This window comes from Myxine glutinosa, chromosome 5 (genome assembly GCF_964187855.1).
Source record: "Myxine glutinosa chromosome 5, kmMyxGlut1.1, whole genome shotgun sequence".
Lineage (NCBI taxonomy): Eukaryota > Metazoa > Chordata > Myxini > Myxiniformes > Myxinidae > Myxine > Myxine glutinosa.
Genome location: NC_136265.1, coordinates 120,245,445 through 120,267,982, shown reverse-complemented (window position 1 = coordinate 120,267,982; position 22,538 = coordinate 120,245,445). Strand labels below are relative to the sequence as shown.

Here is a 22,538-nt window from a genome sequence, read left to right as displayed (position 1 = left end):
CTGCCATGATCTTTCTTGGGAAAACCACATTTCCAAGCTGGCCTCCAAAGCCAGTCGCCGACTGGGCATCCTCCGTCGTGTGAAGTCCTTCCTCGGCACACCTGAGCTCCTCACCACATACAAGGCTTTCATCCGCAGCTCAATGGAATACTGTTCTCCCCTATGGGCTGGTGCTCCTGCCTCACACCTGGCTCGGCTTCACGCTGTTGAATCCAAAGCTTTCAAAATCATTGGAATCTCCCGCGATGAAGCTATCTCTGAGGGCCTTTCACTCACTCACCGCAGGCAGGTAGGTGGTCTTTCTGTCTTCTACCGACTCCTCTCCGGCCTTGCTCCCCCAGCTCTCTCTGTGCTCTGTCCCCCAAATATTCCTACAGGTCGCACAAGATCTGCCAGCAACCCTCTGATGGTTAAACTGCCGAAATCTCGGCTCTCTGCTCACCTTCACTCTTTCATTCCTCTTTTCTCCCGCCTGTGGAACAAACTCCCACACTCCCTTCAATCCCTCTCCTCCCTCCAGGTCTTTAAAACAGCTGTTCACCACCATCTCTTATCTTCCCCGATCCATAACCTTGATCTTTTCTACCCCCACTAATTCACCCCAGATCCACCTTGTTTGAAATTCCAACTTCTTTCCTGGAAATCCTGGCAGTGTCCATATGTTTATACCTCTCCCACCCCCCCCCCCCTTCACATGCCTCCCCCCCTTCACATGCCTCCCCCCCAAAGCCCTCTCCCTCCCACAGATCTCTCGATGTCTCCATGTCTCTCGGTCCCTGCTCTCAAATGTTGTGTTTGTGTCCTTCCCCCTCTCTCCCCATCTTGTCTACCGCTCCCGATGTTATTTGTTTTATGTGTCTGTTTGTCTTTCTGTGTGATTAATGTTCGCTCTTTCACGAGCCTCGATCTTGTATACAAAAAAACAAAAAAACAAACAAAAAAAAAACCCTCTTATGGTTAAACTGCCAAAATCTCGGCTCTCTGCTCACCTTCACTCCTTCATTCCTCTTTTCTCCCGCCTCTGGAACAAACTCCCCCACTCTCTTCAATCCCACTCCACCCTCCAGGTCTTTAAAACAGCTGTTCACCACCATCTCTTATCTTCCCCCATCCAAAACATTGATCTTTTCTATCCCCGCTAATTTCACCCCAATTCCACTTTTTTGAAATACCAACTTCTGTCCTGGAAGTCCTTGGTGTCCTTGTGTTTGATACTTCTGCCACCCCCTCCCCCCAAGCCCTCTCCCTCCCACACATCTCCCTGCTCTTAAATGTTGTGTGCCCTCAAGTGTTTGTGTGCTTCCCCTTCTCTTGTCTTCCACTCCCTCTTTTTATATATTTTGTTTGTCTGGTTGATTTGTTTGTGAAATAAATGTCAGCTCTTTCACGAGCCTCGATTCAGTATACAAAAAAAAAAAAAAAAAAAACTGAGGATGTGTCCACCTGAAGGACCAAGCAGGCATGAGGGTTGTAATGACGTAGTACGTGACTGGAGCACAAAGCAGCTTTAATTTTTTCAAATTAGTTACCTTCAGCCTTTCCCCATTTCCATTTCACCTCCTTTTTTAGTAGCTTGCACAAAGGAGACATGATTTCGGTAAAATCTGGAACAAAACGACAAAGGAAATTTGCGAGGCCAATGAATGACTAATTCACCCACGTTTTCGGGGTCCTCTGCCTGTTGGATAGCTTCAAGCTTCCGTTTTGTTGGGAATACCCCCGCAGCCGAAATAACAAATCCAACATACTCAATCTCGTCCAGCATGAGGTGGAACTTGTCACGTTTTAATGTAATTCCGTTTTCCTGCAGCCTTTTCAAAACCCTGTGAAGGTTTTAAAAATGGTTGTCATCACTATCTCCCGTCACCAGGATATCATCAATATACACGCAGCACCCGCGAAGGTCTTTTGGCAAATTCTCCATGGTACATTGAAAACTGGAACGGCTGTGTTTACCCCAAATGAGAGTTTTCGGTATTGGTACAGGTCTCGGTGTGTATTTACCTAGTATACTTTCTGCTCCCAGGGGCCAACTCTAATTGGTGGTAGGCTTGGGACAAATCAAGCTTCGTATACTTCTTCCCACCAACTAGTTTGTGTAATAGTTCTTCCAGCGTAGGTCCTGCGTATTGTTCCTCCTATTAGAGGAAGACCCTCTTGTGGTCAGGCCGTTGTTGCTGTGTTTGTTGGCATCGAGTGCCCCGGAAGCATTGATAGCTCAGATGGCAGAGAACTGGTATGGCTTTCTGGAGGACCTGGGTTCGATTCCTGGTCTGGATGTGTAATTTTCCCACATATCTCAATTTAATTATTTATCATCCTGTTCATTTATAATATGTTTGTGTGTATATATATATATATATATATATATATATATATATATATATATATATATATATTGTTGCGGTTTTGTAAATAAAGGCAACCCCCCCATTGTTCGTTCCACCACAACATGTAGCCTCGCTTAGTTAGTTATTTCTTATTAAATGTGAAGTATAGTCTCCTTCCCAGTGTTAGTATGCGTTGAGGCAGGTAGAGTAATGGTAGGCCTCATTGCAGCCTGAAGTGCCGTGTCATGGGCCGAGGACAGGTCTTGCAGGCCGAGGGAGGAGCTGGAGGGCGTGGCCGGAGAGCAGCGAACAGCAAACGGGAGCTAAAGGGAGTGGCCTATAAGTTACAGCCAATGAGAGCTGAAGGGAGTGGCCGAGGGTGACCAATAAGGGGCTGTCACGACACGTGACCCCAGGCGGCCAGTGGAGGCCATGGAACATTCGAGTGGGGCTCCGGGGGGGAGTGGGGGGGCTATAAAACCCGACCTGTACCCCACTCTCTCTCTCTCTCTGGACTCTCTGGACTCTCTGGATTCTCTGGCTCGGACTCTGAATGCTCTCTCTGGCCCGGGGCTCTGAAAGCTCTCTCTGCCTGGACTCCCTGCACGTGCGCTCTGCCTCGCTGACCTTGAGATATGCTCCTCGGATTCCTGCTACGTGCACATCCATGATCAATGCCCCTGCCGTGAACATCCCCGGCTGTAGTGTCCTGGGGTTGGAGCGATCCTTGGGGGTATCTGCCAAATGAGCCCGTCCGGGCAAACTGCATGAGCGGCCGCGCTTTGGGCGCATTCCCCTCTTCCTCCCCTTCCCCAAACAAGTCTGAGGGCCCTTGTCTGGGAACGTAAGTAAGGCCGTTAAGATTCTTCACTGTGTCCCTTTTCTATGAATACTGTACATTTGTGAATAAATCCTGTGGTTCGTTTCCAACCTGGCCATCATCGTCTTTTCACCATTGACCTAGCATTGCACGAATTGAAACTGCTCGATCGGGTTCCATAGTGTTAACGGCACGAGTTACGCGATGCACAAACCGCTCGGGCGTTAAATACCAGTGTGACTCGTGCGAGGTTCAGTCCCCGTTCTCACGGCTGCCGTGTGTCGAAGGTACTCGGGTCATGACCGTTAACCCTTCCACGCGTTAGCTGTGGGTTCGGCGGCTGGAATTGCTTCGCAATCCGCCCCCCCACGAGTGTAGTGTGGGTGGCGGCCTCGTGGACTCGAAGCTCGAGGGGGAGCAGGGCTTAACCCCCCTCAGTACGTCGACGAGCTCGAGATCCGCAACAATATATATATATTGTTGCGGATATGAGGATTGTGTTTTTTTAATTGTGTTTTTATTGTATCGTAAATTGTTGTAAAATATTGCCTTCCTGCCTCCAGTCTGTTGTATAAAGGTCAAAGGGCGTTCCGGTAGTTAATTCCATAAAGCATACATTGAAGGACACTATAATACCCTTGTTCAGTAGCTTATATCCTTATTATGTGTGTTAGGGTAAGGCTGTGTCTCCCATTAATTTAAATACTCCATTGCACCAAGTGAAATAAGAGTAGATCCCCTTTCATTTCATTTCAATGGCCAACTGCATTTTGGGCGGTTTTCTTCAACCACCATTGGCCACGAGGCAAGGTTGGGGAAGAAGGGCAGGTCTGGACCTCGTCATCAAGAGCAGAGCCAGAGGGCTGTGCCCACCAATCAGGGCCGAAGGAGCTCAACCGATGGGCGTGTCCGGGAGGCCGGCGGCGATATAAAAGAGCGCGCGCGGAAGCCGTGAGAGGAGGTCCATGACAAGAGTGGCGGCGAAGAGATCACCGAGAAGAGAATTGAGTAAGGGATCCCTGAAGAGAGCAGCTTGAGCCACCGCGGCTGCATCAACAGCAGCTTGAGCCACCGAAACTGCAGCCACAGCAGCTTGGGGCCTGGACGGACGTTTTGAGCAGGACTGAAAAGGAACGGCGGCTGCCAAACGCGCCGATCGTGCTGTGGTATCCATGGACCGGCCTCCCCCCTCCAAGCCATCCACCTCCGCCATTCCTATCATCATTCCCCGTGTGAGTCGTCTTCGTTTGTTCTGTCCTGGGTATTAATTAAGTCTGTTTAGATAAGCTAGCGATTTTCACTGTGTCTCTAAAATCTTCTGTATATTATTTTCTTATCTTTCCTTCTCCTTGGTTATTTTGAGCCTGTAAATAGTAAATAAATTAGATTCGTATTTCCAACCTTTTTGTCTGCTTCTTCTTCACATCCGTGTCGCCTTAGTCTTTTCCCTATTGAATATCTGTGGCGCGATCCGGCCAACGTTCGGGAATCGGGTTAGTCGGGGTAACTGTACGACCGCGGGGCCATCCGCTCGGCAAACACAACATCTTATCCGCAGGCCGTAACAATATATATATATATATATATATACATACATATATATATATATATATATATATATATATATATATATATCTATATAATAATACCGTAAGGACTCGACTTTGTTATCCCTTTTACGCCGCACCCAGTGACCCGATGCCGACGGCACTAATGCATTTTCCATCTACGAAACTCTTTGTTTATCACGTATAGCCATACTCGAAAAATCTGAATTCGCCGACTTTGGGACCCAAAAGCATCCGATTATCGGCCGATACGACGCCATCTTACGACACCATCATATTGGCGTCTGCTGGGCGAAGGCGATGCGAGCCGTCCGCTGATTCGACAGTCGAGTGGTGTGATGGGTGGTGTGAACCAAATGGTCTTTTTATTCCCTTGAACATTTTAAATTAGGATATATAAGGAAACGTCTTTATCGTCATTTTAATAAAGTTAAATGGAGTGACGTTGCGATACTCGGGGTGCGTTGCATAAATCCTCGTAACTCAGAGAGGTGTAGCAGGTGGCGAGACGTAAGGAAGCTTAAAGATAACGAGCTGAAAACAGACGAACGATATGTCAATCCCTTTCTACACCGAACGGCAATAAAAGTATGAGAGCGGGAAGGCATGGCCTGAGCACTTCGAGCAGAGAGGACTGATTGGACTTAACCTAAAGAGAAAAAATTGGAGCTTAACGGAAGAAGAAGATCCCATGAGCGCTCCCCTATGCCATCCATAATGGTACACTCTATCCATACACCGCATCCTCCCTTCCGTGGATGTTCCACGGGTTTCGGCTAGTCTATAATAATAGTGTAAGGACTCGACTTTGTTATCCCTTTTACGCCGCACCCAGTGACCCGATGCCACTGCACTAATGGATTTACGATCTACGAACCACGCTCTTTGTTTATCACGCACAGACATACTCGAAAAATCTGAATGAGCCGACGTTGGGGCCCAAAAGCATCCGATTAACTGCCGATACGACGCCATCTTACGACGCCATCGTATTGGCGTCTGCTGGGCGAAGGCAAAGTAAGCCGTCCGTTGATTGGACAGGCGAAGGCGAAAGCAAGCCGTCCAGTGAGTGGACAATCCAGAGCATGCATGTGTGCCGGTGTCGGCGATCGTTGTTCATATACACACTCTTCATTCTCATCTTTCTTCCTAACTCTTACTCGGACAAGCAAATCCCCTATGCCATCCATAATGGTACACTCTATCCATACACCACATCCTCCCTTCCGTGGATGTTCCACGGGTTTCGGCTAGTGTGTATATATATATATATATATATATATATATATATATATATATAGTGTTGTGGATATGAGAATGTTTTATTTTATTTTATTGTTGTTGTAAAAGGTTGTTGAAAATATCGCCCCTCCTCCCTCCGTTAGTGGTTGTATAAAGGTCAAAGGGCGTTCCCGTAGTTAGTTCCATAAAGCATACATGAAGGACACTATAATATCCCTGTTCAGTAGTTTATTTCCTTATTCTGTGTATTAGGTTAAGGCTTTGTCTTCCATTAAAATGACACTCCATTGCACCAAGTGAAATAAGATAGATTCCTTTCATTCCCCAGTCCCACTCCCAAAACTTCCATTGCCAAGCCTCAATTGCCAGCTACATCCCCTCCAAGCCTCCATTGCCAACTGCACTGGGCAGTTTGCCAGGTTTGCTACAGCTGTGGTTGTTGATTTCGCCCAAAGGCTGCCATTAAGCATGTGCTCAGCTCGGGGAAGAAGGGCGTGCCCGCCCATCGTCATCAAGGGCGAAGCCAGAGGGCCGTGCCGACCAATCAGGGCCGAGGCGAGCTGACCGATGGGCGAGTCCTGAAGGCCGGCGGCTTGATCGCCTGAGGCGCTATAAAAGCGCGCGCGCAGGAAGCGAAAGGGTGGTTGGACTGAGTACGAGACGACTCAGACGAGTCCTGGAGAAAGCACGCGACGTACAGACAGCAGCAGCAGCAGCAGCCACAGCAGCAACAGCGGCAGCATCAGCAGCAGCAGCAGCAGCCACAGCAGCTTCAGCCACAGCAGCTTGGGGCCTTGACGGCAGTTTTGAGCAGGGCCGCGAAGGAACGGCGGCTGCTAAACGCGCCGATCGTGCTGCAGTACCCGTGGACCTTCCTCTCCCTCCAGCCATTCACCTCCTGCCAGTCCTATCATCATTCCCCACGTGAGTCTGTCCTTGTTTGTTCTGTCCCTGGGTTAATTAAGACTGTAGGTAAGCTAGTGTTGCACTGTGTCTCTAATATCTTCTGTAAATTATTTTCTTATCTTTCCTTCTTCCTTGGTTACTTTTGGTTATAAATAGTAAATAAATTATATTCGTATTCCCTACTTCTGTCTCCTTCTCCTTCACATCCGTGTCGCTTTTGTCTTTTCCATATTGAATATCTGTGGCGCGATCCGGCCAACGTTCGGGAATCGGGTTAGTCGGGGTAACTGTTCGGCCACGGTGCCATCCGCTCGGCAAACCAAAATCCTTATCCGCGGTCCGTAACAATATATATATATATACAGTGGAACCTTGACTTACGAGTGCCCCAACTTACGAGTTTTTCGAGATACGAGCCGTCGCTCCGGCAGTTTATTGCTTTGAGATGCGAGCCGAGATCCGAGTTACGAGCTTTCGCCACCCGGTCACGTGGTTATCTTGCCGTTCAAGTACGTATCTCTGTCGTATAGCGCTGCATTTTTTTTTTCGCATTTTGGTTATTTCGAGTTCACGCCGTCAGGTGGGTTCTGGTCACGTGGTTATCTTGCCGTTCAAGTACAGTACGTATCTCTGTCGTATAGCGATGCATTTTAGTTTTCGCATTTTGGTTATTTCGAGTTTACGCCGCCAGGTAGGTTCTGGTCACGTGGTTATCTTGCCGTTCAAGTACAGTACGTATCTCTGTCGTATAGCGATGCATTTTAGTTTTCGCATTTTGGTTATTTCGAGTTTACGCCGCCAGGTAGGTTCTGGTCACGTGGTTATCTTGCCGTTCAAGTACAGTACGTATCTCTGTCGTATAGCGATGCATTTTAGTTTTCGCATTTTGGTTATTTCGGAAAATTTCATGTTCATGTCGAACATTTCATGTTCATGTTCATGTTTTCATGTTCATGCCATGCCAGGCCACAACTTGTTCAGAGTGCCGGCGATAGCTCGCCTTCTCTTTGTGGAAAACACGGTGAGATCCTTAACATCCAACAACTAATGGGTCGCAAACGGGGCGCCCAGTTTAGCGGTACACACATTGATGAATCACCCTGCCTGTGATTCACCCATGACAGGTTATAGCTGGGTCGGGATTCAAACCCAGGCTGGACAGTTTAGACTTTAGAGTCAAGTGTGCGTACCTCCAGTCCAGGCCATCCTGTCAACTTGTATGCTGCATACAGGTGAAATATAAAGCGCGAGATATTTTTATATATACTGTATATTAAAAAAAAAAATGGTGTGGTTTTTGGCGGGTTGGAACGGATTAATAGCATTTCAATGCATTTCAATGGGGAAATTTGATTTGAGATACGAGCAATTTGAGTTACGAGCTCGGTCACGGAACGAATTAAACTCGTAAGTCAAGGTTCCACTGTATATTGTTACAGACGCGGTTTTAGATGTTAGTTTACCGAGCGGTTTGGTATTGCCGCGTCCGCACAGTTACTCCCCGATTAGAACCCTATCCCGCCCGATTCCACTCGACGTTGACCAAGTCGCGCTATGCTAAATCAATGAAGGAAAGGACACAACGGCTGGGATAAATGCAACGACACAAGGGGTACAGTTCTCAAGACCTCCGGAGGAGGATATAATATTGGTGATGCAGAAACGGGTAGATTACACGGTAAGAGGTAAAGCACAGAAAAGATGGGCACTTAGACACAGTCTTATCTTATCCCCGACAGACCACAGACAAACGGGACAAGACTGACTTACACAGGGATTGATGGCAAGGAAGGGCAGGCAGTCGATAGCTCAAGGTGCACCTTGGCTCAGGGACAGGATACAGCTCGGTCCAATCCAGAGATGCGGGGAGGTATTCAGCGCTTGGAGGTGGCGTCTTCTCTCTCCGTGGTGTGGGCGCATCTGACGTCACCTCCCTCTTCCTGCGCATGTCCAGCGGGGAGTGACACGCCCTCGGCTCGTTAGCTCCGCCCCAGATGGAATCGGTCCGCCGCTTCCATTGGGTGCGGGGGGTTACCGGGCTCCGCCCTTGACGAGGAGCTGACAGCGAGCCCCTGCGTGGTAACCCCGTCGGAGCACATGCTCAATGGCGGCTAACCAAGCCGGAGTGAGGACGCACACTCCCCGCGCCGCCGCCGCTGTTGTTGTAGTTGTTGTTGTACCATGAGGAAGAGCTGCAGGGAGGTATTGGGAGGTCCTAAACTTTCTAACGGTGCCATACAATCACATTCTGGTGCAACGAAGAGTCAGAATTAATGGAAACGAGTCCTTAACTGACATAGACTAAGAATAACTAGCAAGATGTCCTATAGTTGTCTACGTGAGATGCGGTGAACCTGGGTGCGACATTTAATGGGGGAAATAGGGGAAGATCGGGGCTACAGAGTGTTGTTTACAGAAAATGGGACTAGGGAATGGGGGATTGGGGATAGTTGGGAAGTATTGGGGAAATAGGGGAATATTTACAAGCGGATATGGATGGAGGCCAAATCCCATATCCGCAACAATATATATATATATATATATATATATATATATATATATATATATATATATATATAAATAAAATTATATACAGTCACGTGAAAAAGTAAGTACACCCCGTGTAAAGTTTTGACTTTTTCAACATATTTCAACATACAGCTATTTGATCTTCATTTCAACAATATTGAGAGCTAAAGGTGATATAATATAACAAATATCATGAAACATTTACATTTTGTAGTCCATTGTATAATTTAAATAAACATAAATGCAAATTTCGCATGTGGAAAAAGTAAGTACACCCTTGGCTCTAACAGGTGGTATTGCCCCCTTTGGCAGAAACAACCTCAAGTAGGCGTTTCTTATAACTGTTTACCAGTCTCTGACATCGACTGGGAGAAATTTTTTCCCACTCCTACATGCAGAATTCTTTCAGCTGTGCGATGTTTGAGGGGTTTCTTGCATGCACAGCTCGTTTCAAATCCCCCCACAACATCTCGATGGGACTTAGATCTGGGCTTTGACTTGGTCATTCCAGAACCCTCCATTTCTTTCTTTTCAGCCATTCCTTGGTGGATTTACTGGTATGTTTGGGGTCATTGTCATGTTGCAGGGTCCACCTTCGGTTGAGATTCAACTTTCCGACATATGGCCTCACATTATCCTCAAGCACCCTCTGGTACAATGAAGAATTCATAGTGGATTCTATGATGGTGAGCTGCCCAGGCCCTGATGCAGCAAAGCTGCCCCAAACCATAATATTTCCACCACCATGCTTTACAGTTGGTATCAGGTTCTTGTGCTCAAATGCTGTCTTTGGTTTTTGCCAAACATGTCTTCTGGTACTGTGGCCAAATAGCTCTACCTTTGACTCATCTGTCCAGAGCACATTGTTCCAGAAGTGCTGGTCTTTGCCTCGGTGTTCATTGGCAAACTTTAGTCTTGCCCTGATGTTCTTTCTGGACAGCAAAGGTTTCCTCCTGGCACACCTCCCATGTAGATCAAATTTGCGCAGCCTCTTTCTAATGGTAGACTCGTGCACTTTGACATCAACAGTGGCAAGAGCTACCTGTAGGTCCCGTGATGACATTATGGGGTTCCTAGAGACTTCTTTCAGCATCTTGCGGTCTGCTCTCGGGCTGAACTTGCTGGGGCAGCCCGGCCTGAACAAGTTGGCAGTTGTTTGGAATCTTCTCCACTTGTAGATGATCTTCCGGACATTCGAATGATTGATTTCAAATTGTTTGGAGATCTTTTTAAATCCCTTCCCAGACTCGTAGGCATCTATAACCTTCTTTTTGAAGGCCTCAGAGAGCTCTTTTGATCTCGGCATGGTGACGCCGCACACTTCAACAACGAAGAGGAAACCAAACTAAATGTCTGAGGTTTAAATAAGACAGGTTCCTCCAGGATCCTCTCCAACGATGTTCTAATCATTTACACCTGAGCTGGTGCACCTGATTCTAATTTTAGGTTATAAAAGAGCTAAAGGTGATATATAGCGAATGAGGTATATTTGGTATATCGATAATAGAATCTTATGTTATAGTTATATGTTGCGGATATGAGGACTGTATTTTTTTGATTGTGTGCTTTATTATTATTATTATTGTTTATTCTGCGCCCCCTGCCTCCGGAGCTGTGTAAAGGTGAAAGGGCATCCCATAATTAGTCCACAAGCATACACGTCAGCCAATAATAGAATACCCCTGTTCGATAGTTATATCTTATTCTGTGTTTTAGGGTAAGGCTGTGTCTCCCATTAATTGAAGTACTCCATTGCACCAGTGAAAGAGAATAGATCCCCTTTCATTCCCATCCCCAAAATCTCCATTTCCTTTCACATCCCCTTTCGTCATTGCCAAGCCTCGATTGCCAATTACATCCCCTCCAAAACCACCATTGAACATGTGCTCGGGTCGGGGAAGAGGGGCGTGCCCGCCCGTCGTCATCAAGGGCGGAGCCAGAGGGTCGCGTGACCAACCAGGGCCGAGGTGAGCACACCGATGGGCGTGTCCTGAAGGCCGGCGGCTTGATCGCCGGAGGCGCTATAAAGGCGCGCGCGCAAGAAGCGTGGGGTGGTCGGTGGAGGTCGGTGGTGAGGAGTGAGTGGACCAAGAGAGAGAAAGAGTGGTTGGACCAAGAAAGAGAAAGAGTGGTTGGACCAAGAGAGAAAGAGTGGTTGGACAGGGAGACGTGCAAGAGTGTTGTTGAGTTGAGGGTTTGGACCAGACGAGTCAGACGAGTCCTGGCAAAGCAAGCGGCGGCCACAGCAGCAACAACACCCAACAGCCGCTTGGGGTCTGGACGGCGGTTTTGAGCAGGGCCGCGAAGGAACGGCGGCTGCTAAACGCGCCGATCGTGCTGCAGGACCCCCTTGGACCTTCCTCTCCCTCCAGCCATCCACCTCCTGCCTTTCCACCCTTCTTGTGTACGTGAGTTTGTTCTGTGTGTCTTGTCCCTGGGTATTTAATTAAGTCTGTATAAGCTAGTATTTGCACTGTGTCACCTGCGTCTTATGTGTTGTAAATAAACGTGACTGCTTTCTTTTTGCTTGTGTGTATAATAAATCCAATTACTCTTCTGTCCGTCTTCTCGTCTTATTCCTTTTCCTCTTTGCATTTCGTCGTTTTAGTCTTTTCCAGATTGGGCAGCTGCGGTGCGATACGGCCAAAGTTCTGGGTGAAAATCGGGTGAGTCGGGGAACAACTGTTCGGTCGCGGAGCCTTCGCTTGGCAAACAACATCCTAAACCGCGATCAGTAACAATATGTATATATATGTACTAGCTTGGCTCGGCTCGCTGCGCTCGCCTGTCCACACGTCGCTACAGAGGAATGGGCTTGTTTTAACTGAGGATAATGACTGTACCTGACTTGCTGTATTGTCATGATTTACACCAATCATAATACAAACAAAATAAACCTTTGGTGGTGGAGGTAATTATTTTGCACACATTTATTTGTAATATTCGTGATATTACATTTCTATAAGTAATTTAAGTTGAAGATTAGAGAGGCAAACTTGAAATCTGGGAGAACCTCAGCAGTTTGCACAAGAAGAGTGGGTCAACCTGCCAGTAGAGAGGTGGAGGAAGCTCATTCATGGTTATAGGAAGCGATTGACTGTAGATTATAGTTTGTCCAAAGTCTGTGCTACCAAATATTAAGTCTAGGGAGTCAATAATTTTGTCAATGCCATTTCTTTTTATTTTCTGATTTAAAATGATATATTAAGTTCTAAATAAAAAAACAAAGGTTCTGTAATATTAACAGTGAAATAAAGAATTGTGGAGACCAATTTTTTTGGTCAATTTCCACTTATTTGTCGAGAAAATTGTGAGTTATTTGAAAAATTGCAAGGGTGCCAATATTTTTAGCCACAACTATACATACATACATACATACATACATACACACACACACACACATACATACATACATACATACATACATACACACACATACATACATACATACATACATACATACACACATACAGTTGATACTACCATTATATATAACACTCTCTCTGCATTCCCTACTACAGTATAGCCTTCTACTAAGCACAACACAAGTTCTGTAATGTTTTCTTTGTGCCATTCACCTGAAACCGATAAAGGTGACCACTAAGATTCTGAGGTTGAGCGGATTTTAAACATCTACTTAAAGTATTATTTAGAGGGAAGACCTTAAGAGTTTTGGTCAAGGCACCAGCCTCATAGCCCGCTGATATGAAGCTACAGTGAGCAGTGGGATCTTCAAGACCATGGTAAAGTCTTAATAATAATAATAATAATAATAATAATAATAATATAACTGGTTTTAATCGCTGATATGTTTTCTCTGATAGTAATAACACACCATCAACTCCACAATGTGACACTGACACAATTAAGCCAAACAGCTATATATAAAACATCTTCCCAGGCACCTCCTCCTCACAGTTTGTTAATCCATAAAAAATATATAACAACGATAGTAACCTCATAATATAAAACTTTTACCAGTTGAAATTTACAAACACCATTCTGATTTACCTCTTTGTGTGGCTAGAAGGCCCGGTTTAGACTGTGGCCCTCGTACCCAGAATAGACCACTGGACGTGCCTCCTATAATTATCCGATATGCCATTCCAGACAGTCATGAAAGAAGGGGCACAGTATATATAATATGTGTGTGTGTGCTAACTCATACACTCATCATGATAGTCACTCCGCTCCTCCAGTCTTCCTTCTTTTCCTTTCTCCTCCTCTTCCCCTCTTCACAACATTCCTTGGTTGCCACTCTTCTTTCCTCTTCTTCTCCCTCTCAAAGTCCCCCTTTTCATCCCCCTACCCTTCTCTCTCTACCTTCCCTTGCCTCTTTTCCCATTCTCTCTCTATTTTAATAATATAACGCTCTCGATTCATAAGAAGGCTTCTTTATGCGCAAAGTAGAATTTTTTAAGTGATTCTTCACCAGTGGGAGATAGGGTAAAAAACGATACGTAGCAGGATATCTCAAAACGTTGTGGACGGATTTGGACGAGACTTGGTGGACAGGTTGGGTGTCTGACAAGGAAGAATTGATTCAATTTTGGTGAAGATCTGGATCCGGATCCGGCTAGTAGAATTTTTAAAGTGATTCTTCACCAATGAGTTATATGTATAATCTCAATTTAATCCATTTTTATTTTATTTATATACATATATCAATAACAAAAGATGTTTTGTATGTAGGATTGAAGGTACATAATAAATATATGCTTTATGAGTATAGGCAAGCATCACCGACCTGGTGCTAGATATCAATTTAGATCAATTTATTTATTTATTTATTTTACGGACGCGTTTACGGCTTTTAAAGAAAATTTAATTGAGATTTAAAAATATATATATATATATTTATTTTGTACCCTGAAGCAGGTTTCTCTCAAGGATTTGCCTGTATTTTGGCTCTATTCATTATTCCCTGTATCCTTACAAGTCTCCCAGTCCCTGCCACTGAAAAGCATCCCCATAGCATGATGCTGCCATTACCATGTTTCACGGTAGGGATGGTGTAATATGGCTGATAAGCTGTGCTCAGTTTCTGCCAGACGTAGCGCTTTGCATTCAGGCCAAAGAGTTCAATTTTCATCTCATCGGACTACAGAATATTTTGCTTCATATTGTCAGAAAATTTCACGTGTCTTTTTGCAAACCCCAGGTGTGCTGTCATGTGCCTTTTTCTCAGGAGTTGCTTCCATCTGGCCACTCGCCCACTGAGCCGAGATTTGTCAAGTGCTGCAGAGACTGTTGTTCTTCCAGAAGGTTCTCCCATCTCAGCCAAGGAACTCTGTGGCCCTGTCAGTGGTCATTGGGTTATTGGTCACCTCCCTGACCAAGGTCGTTCTTGCTTGTATCATTTGTGGTACTAAATATATTAACAACCAAAATAGTTCAGGTCTTTATGGAACACTGTCCAGTTTATATATAAAATGTGTACCTGATATACTTGTGGGGTGTGCTTACACATTGCGGAAGCAACAACAAACCGTGCTTCGTACATAGGTACATAATAAATAGCAGCTTTATGATTATAGGCAAACATCGCCGACCTCCTGCTAGATATCAATTTAGGTTTATTTATTTATTTCACAGACGCATTTATGGTTTTTACGTAAATTTTCATTGAGATGTTTATTTCACAGTTTACAGTTGTAGAAATTAGAGTTTTCAAATGCTCGATATCGATTGAGCTTTTAATATTTTTTACAGACGTGTTTACGGTTTTTTAATTAAAATTTCCATTTACAGACGTTTTCCGACTGTTCTGTGATTTTTCCCGGTGTATGGGTTTGGATGTCCTTCAGAATGCCAAATTTCAACTTTTTACGACACATCACCTCAACATCTACCTGCCCCTTATCCATTCTGTTTTCCAATTGTTCCTGAACCAACTTCATTTTTTGTCCTCAACTGAGCAGTGGTGATGATGCCGACCCACTGTCCTGTGGCGTGAACACACACTGGGGGCGCCGTGTTTTCCGGGTGATGGAGTGGGGGTCATCGTCCACATTGGGCACCTCAACTGCACCAGTGCACCCCCTACTGTTTCCTCTCCCATAATGTCATTTTCAGACACAGTAGCCTCCTCTATTAATCCACCTTGGCCTGCCCATCTTGGTCAGACATAGCTGTGAAATTTTAAATAAAACTTGCACCCGAGACCAGTGGTGTATGAAGGGAAAATGAAGCTCAGGGTGAGATGTCAAATTGCCGCCCCCTCATAACTCACATGCTCAATTAAACACAAAGCCCAATGAAATAACTTTATTACAAATCAAATTAGGTACAGTACTTTACAAGTAAACAGTTCAAGTTTTTTTTTCTGCCTTTATAAATGGTCATTGGCTGACTAAGCGTGAGGTTGTGGTGACTGTGTGGTTCACCTCTTCCTGGCCTTCAGTGAGGCAAACTCGTCTATCACATCTTTGATGTCAATTGACTCAGCTAGTTCACACTCAATGGAGAGTTTGGCTAGATTACTGAACCTAGAGTGGCACATTGTGGATCTGAGGTAGGTCTTTATCAGTTTCAGTTCAGAGAAGCTCCTCTCACACGCTGCAACTCAATGGAGAGGATGGCTCGATTACTGAGCCTAGAGTGGCTCATTGTGGATCTGAAGTAGGTCTTTATCAGTTTCAGTTTCGAGAAGCTCCTCCCATACGCTGCAACTCAATCGAGAGGATGGCTCGAATACTGACCCTAGAGTGGCTCATTGTGGATCTGAGGTAGGTCTTTATCAGTTTCAGTTTAGAGAAGCTCCTCTCACACGCTGCAACTCAATGGAGAGTTTGGCTCGATTACTGAGCCTAGAGTGGCTCATTGTGGATCTAAAGTAGGTCTTTATCAGTTTCAGTTTAGAGAAGCTCCTCTCACATGCTGCAACTCAATGGAGAGTTTGGCTCGATTACTGAGCCTAGAGTGGCTCATTGTGGATCTGAGGTAGGTCTTTATCAGTTTCAGTTTAGAGAAGCTCCTCTCACACACTGCAACTCAATGGAGAGTTTGGCTCGATTACTGAGCCTAGAGTGGCTCATTGTGGATGTGAAGTAGGTCTTTATCAGTTTCAGTTTAGAGAAGCTCCTCTCACACGCTGCAACAATCACACACATATGGTGAGAAACGTCCTCAATGTGATGAGAAGGTTTGGGAAAGATCCCTCGAATCCCAACTTCACAACATATTGAAAGATTTAATATGCCTTCCAGTCCACCGTTTCCTTTCCAGTTGTTTCCTCATACATTTTGATGTGTTGACGAAGACGATGAATCTCCCTCTGTAGCTCGCTGGCGATGATATCGTCACACGTTTCTGTGAGATGATGGATTTTCATGGCAATGTCTCTGTCGTTGGCTGAGTCCATCACATAATTGAGTCACATGAGAAACGCAAACTTCATGTTCATGTCACTTATCTGATGTGTGCGTCGGGTCGTTTCCTCGTGTAGCCGATCCAAGATTTCATATTGCTCCTGTAGGGGAAATGGTGAGGGAGACTCAAGACTCCAATGACTGGACACAGGTTTTACAAACGGTCATGACTTTATTATTAACTGGTTGTTCACTTTCATTCCAATACCAAATAACTACCGTTTAACTCAATGGACCAGGTCACTCTATCCGCATGGTCCTTCTCGTTCGGCCGATGTTCCTCTGCCATTCCCGTCGGGCAGAGGTCCTGAGTATGAGTGCTCTCTCTCAGCGCTGTTCACAGGGTTCCGTTCCGTTCCGTAGGTCAGAGCTTCTGGTGACAAGTCTCCTGACTCATCGTTTGCTCTGGTTTTTATGGGCCTTGTCGCGCTAATCCTTTCTCCGCTAATGCCCCGAGGTCATGCATGCACCGAGTCCTGGCATCAGCTCGCTCCCCTCCTGCTGCGAGTTCCGTTTACCAAACGATAGGGGGGTGCTCCAGCCTGGGGCTGTGACCAGGTGGACAAGAGATTACCATGTTCGTGCACATTCTTGGCATCCATTTACGAAATCGTTACCAGTCTTTAATCAATGAGTTACCAGTGCCAATCAATAAGTTACACTGAGTTACACTTCCACAATTCCCTCATCTTTTTTGTTTTTGTTTATATTAACCATTAATCTAAACATCAATATAAGTAAACAGTCAATCACTACAAGTAAACATCATTACAAGTATAAGTAAATAATCAATCACTGCAAGTAAACATCATTACAAGTATAAGTAAATAATCATAACTTTGGTAATCAAATTCCCTTAGGCATACACCGTCATCCTGCAAGAATCACAAAACATTTCGTTGGTCATTGACTCCTTCCATATTGTTCAATCTATTGCATTTGCATCACAAATATATTTTCAAAACAACACTTCACCATCACCAAGATACAACAATTTCACTTCATTTTCAAGTTTTGTAAAGCATCTGCACCATCTGGCAAAAAACGTTTGCCTCCACACAAATGTTGACTTTGTTTGAAAGGAAGGGCTGATCACTTGTGTTTGAATCCAGGTATGAAACATTTTCTCCTAATGTCTTCATAGCTCCTGCACTACTTCGTGTAGGATTTCGCTGTTGTGGTAACATTGCGGAGTCATAGACTGACCCTGCTCTCCTTGTAGCATTCTTGCCACTTTTTGCTGTAAACCATTGTAATTCCTGAACAAGGCCTTCACCCAGTTGTAGTCGACTTGCCTCCTCCCTCATTGTGAGTGGGCAGCAAGTATTGGTGTGACGTTGATTGGCCAGCAAGATGTGGAACAGGGATGCCGGATGCATCCACAATGATGTTGGGACCATGGTGTTCAGGTCATCCATGGTCCATACCAGGAGTGGCCCGCAGAATCGCGCACAGCTGTTGTGAAAAGGCACAGCCATTGGTTTGCAGCTCCATGCTGGCTCCCCGGAAGTTGGTGAAGTAATAACATATGTCCCCGCATTTCACAGAGGTTGCGGGTAAAATGTCGTTGTCCTGCAACTTCTGATGTGATGAATGTTCGAAGCCTTCGAACAAGAGTAAGTGATCGCCTTTCTTTCATATGTTGCAGTGTGATCCAGGCAAATGGTCCCATAAATTTCCTTGGTGAAGGTAAGCATTCATCTCCAAGTTACACGGGAGAATGTCTTCATCATTCTTTGAGAAAGAGGGTGTATGCCATGATTAACTTCATTTTTAGCCACAAATTTTCTTTCTCGAACTTCTTCCCAATTCCGTTAGCACTCCCTTCAAAATGTGATCTCGTCTTATCCTTATGCTCAGTCACATCTGAATCTGCTTTCCGCACACACTGAATCAGATAGGGTACATCTTACCATGAAATCAGCATAATCATGTATATCTTCCGACAGTTTCACATTCAACAATTTGTTGTTTTTCCTTAACACATTCAAAAAGTTATATTCATTTATATGCGTCACACAAATAATATTCAATCAGGTATGTATTTCACTACTAAACTAAGAATAGCATCCACAATTGCTTTCAGGTTAATATAGTTCAAAAATTAACTCATGCAGGTATTTTAGCACTACTCTAAGAAAATAAATTGTATATGATTACAATCACAAACGGGAATATCTAATTCCCAACAACAATTTTCCCAAACCAACAAATTAAGCATAATGTATTATTACCATAATTCCTCTCCACTTTTCTTTTTCCTTTTCTTTTCCTAACAGTGTGTCACTCATGGTGATATGAGTTCACTGATATTGTAATTGACACAACTCATAACATTGTCGTTATGCCATTATCTTAATTCTACTGTATTCATTTGCAACATCACTTGATTTAATCTTTTAATCTCAGTATTTATGTCGCCATAAAAGTCTTCCTTTTCTGGTTCCACATTTCTTTCCTCATTTGTCACTTCATGTGTTATCATCGTGTTGTTGGTTACCTTATTCAGACACACCGTCACTAAGGCTTTCAAGCAAGCCACCACTAAAACAATTGCCAATATAACTACTAAACCAACAAACAAGTCTGCTACTCCTTGTATATATTCATACCTATGACATAATTATATGTTGATGACATTCAACATTATATACCAAACTAACAAGCTTCCTAAAAGGTAAATAAAGAAAATCCCTTAATATGTAACATAAATCAGATTATTTGTCTTACCCTGATCCCCCTATCTCCCGGGGTTGAACTCAATCCCCTGATCATGAGTGTAGTTGTGATACATTTTTTACTCATGTTGTATTAATATCAGCAGGTAATTGAATGTCATGTAGGCAAATAAATGTCACTATCCCAAGTATGAATATCACATTTTGAAAATGTAATGTTTATCAATGCAAGGGGTGTTAAAATGTAATTCAAATGACTGTAAATCACGACTATCATTTATCTGCCACTGAATGTTCTGCTGGGCTGCTAAGTGCAGCCTCATTTTCTGTGGGATCGTCCACCTTAGCCCCATGTGCTTGTTTGCAATGAGGGGCATGAATCCAACTTTCTATTTTGGGTCCATATTTTTTCCTATTCTTATCAATCTCCTATGGTTTGTCATTTCGTTCCAAGATACCGCAACCAAAGGTTTTAACCAAAGCTCTACCAAACTATTTCCAATTTGAACAAAAAATGCCAGTGAAACAATGATTCGAAGAATTAACTTCAAGGGGTCAATAAATTTATTCTATAGCCAGATCTAATTTTCCCATCCAATAGTTTGCCTTGCCACATGTCATATTATAACACTTTAATAAACCTTTGAAAAATGTTTCCCATCTCACCAAATTTCCTTTTTTTCAAATAGCCTTGTGTAACTTACGTATTTAACTACAATTTCCTCTCAATTTGTTTGGCCTAACTGGCCGCAAAAGTGGCTGCCAGCATGCAGTACCGTTTTTTATCTACCAAGGAAGTGTTCGTCCACACAAGACCTCTACCAAAATGTTGTTTGTAAAAACAAATCTGGGATTTCTGATTACATGGATGCACACTCTCAGGACATTTTCAGGCTGCTGTTAACAATCCACTACGATAAATTAATTCCTTTACCCACAATCAAATAATTAGTACAAATTGAGGATATTATCCCTATCACATTCTTTTATAGATTCATGATGTTGGATCTAATTTTTTTCCAATAATTTTCCACTGCTGTAAGGAAGAACAATAGCTCTCATAAGTCTTAGTAATATCGTACTTAATTTACCCATCATCGAATAATTTATTTACTATCCTTTCTCATCTGTTAACCAGTGACTTTGTTTGAACTCCAGAACTGAAAAACTCATAATAGTTCAAACCAGCAAAATTTTCTTTACTATTTTCCCATATCATCTATGCCTAAAACACATCCATACATACAGCACAATTTATATGCTGATAAAATTCAAGTTTATATATATAAAAAATCCATGAGCAGAGTACTCTCGGAAGTCAGTGTAAGACCTCTCCAAAATTTGGCTAATTTTGTACTCCCACATTTTTATGAAGCTCATATCCATAAATAGCTTTGATTCTCATATAAATTCGATCCCAATGGAATCCCAAGATTACTCCCAATTTTTACTATTAATGAATAGCTGCTCATAACTCAGCAAATCAAATCTTTATTCTCCATCTCCCTTGACAAAAGTGATAATTTTTATAATCAAATTATATTTCTATTTTTTATTTTACGAATTCTCTCGATATGCGATCCCATCCCCATGGAACTATCTATTTTCCAGACAAGGCACACTGTCGGTGTCAACAATCTTGTAAGATTGATACACAAAAACAAAAAAACACTGACACACAAAATACCCACACACACATGCATTATGCGTATTTGTTTGCGTTGGAACCCTTATTTACAGATCCGGATGGGTGTCAACTTTATTTCAATTTCTCAAAATTTGTCCTTCAATTTTATAAGCACTAATACACAAATGGACCAAAAAGTTTATTCTTAGAAAACCCCTATGACGTCACATTGACATTACCCTTTCAGTTCCCACAATAATTTATCCAAATTTGACTACCCACCCATTTGTATGTCAGTCGACCACTGACCTATTATTCGTGTGGAACAATAGTCCGAAATTCCCACCTGGTCATGATGTGACTCTTGTCACTTGGTTTGCCAAAAAAATTGCAAAGCAATTGTTCCAAACTTTGTAAATTTAAAATTTTGTGCCCAACATAAAAGATCCAATTTCGGCATTTGATCAATTAATTATCAATTTGCTTACAAGCAAAAGAAAAATGAATAATTCTTGCTCCGACAACTTTTCAGACCCAAGAATCATCGACAGTTATTCATGTTTGTCCAGTAATCTAATTTGTTGAGGCCAATCGTCATTTGGGATTTGTCGCAATGAAGGCCTAATCATTGTCTGAGGTATCGGTCAGCACTGGTACCCTTGATCTTGGTTTACCCTATGAACTTGTCTTCCTTTTGGTATACGGACATCCTCTTTTCCAATGTCCCATCCGTCCACACTTGAAACACCGGTTTCTGTCGTTGCCTGGTCTGTGCACCTGTGCACTTGTATTGCTGGGCTGCATCTCTACATCCCTGAGTTGCCACTGCAATCTCTCGTTATCTCCTGAAACACGAAAAAATTCTCTGTACAGTCCTTTTTGGGGAGACAACTGGAAATCAGATGGGACAACTGTCACTTTCATTCCTAATTTCGAGGGCAGTTGTGCATTTGTCTCCTCCACTGTATCCTGTATCCTTTTTATTTTAAGTTCTAGATCCGTTATCCGTTCTTGCTGTTCCCGTTGTCTGGATTCACCATCCCAAAGATGGAATGCAAGCCAGTCTACCGTTAGATTCTGTCTCTTCCTGGCTTTCAATCTTTGTTCCAATCTTTCCAATCGACTTCGCTCAAATGTACCATCTCTTGGAAACTCCTCATCATGTCCCTTTGTCCACAAATACCAATTCTCGACCTGCCTTATAGCTTCGGCACCATAACGGTCGTACATATGATGTGTACAAGTACCTTTTTGTGGAATCTCTGGTTGTCCTTGCGTATTCTTGCAGGCTCCATTTCCCATTCTGCCTTTTATCAAAGTAGCGTTGGAGGTGTTGTAGTTTGTTCCTCTAAAGCTTCACTCGTACCTCCAGGAAGGATCTCTCCACCTGTTCAAACGGTGATTTCCAGAGAATCTCTCATTACACAGCGCATTTATAAATCAATGGCTTTTGCACAATCCAATCTCA

General features: G+C 43.7%; 1 protein-coding gene across 2 annotated transcripts in view; it reads right to left on the bottom strand.

Annotated features, from left to right (window-relative positions):
- The window catches only part of NEURL2 (neuralized E3 ubiquitin protein ligase 2), a 36,686-nt gene extending 23,002 nt beyond the window's left edge, over positions 1-13,684 (bottom strand). Inside the window, exon 1 of one of the 2 annotated variants that reach the window (XM_078778605.1) lies at positions 13,564-13,684. The gene's annotated coding sequence lies outside the window, so the exon portion shown is untranslated. Of the gene's footprint in view, positions 1-13,406; positions 13,483-13,563 lie in introns of those variants that run through there. The other variant, XM_068116409.2, reaches the window with a different exon arrangement.
- Between the last annotated feature and the right edge of the window lie 8,854 nt (positions 13,685-22,538).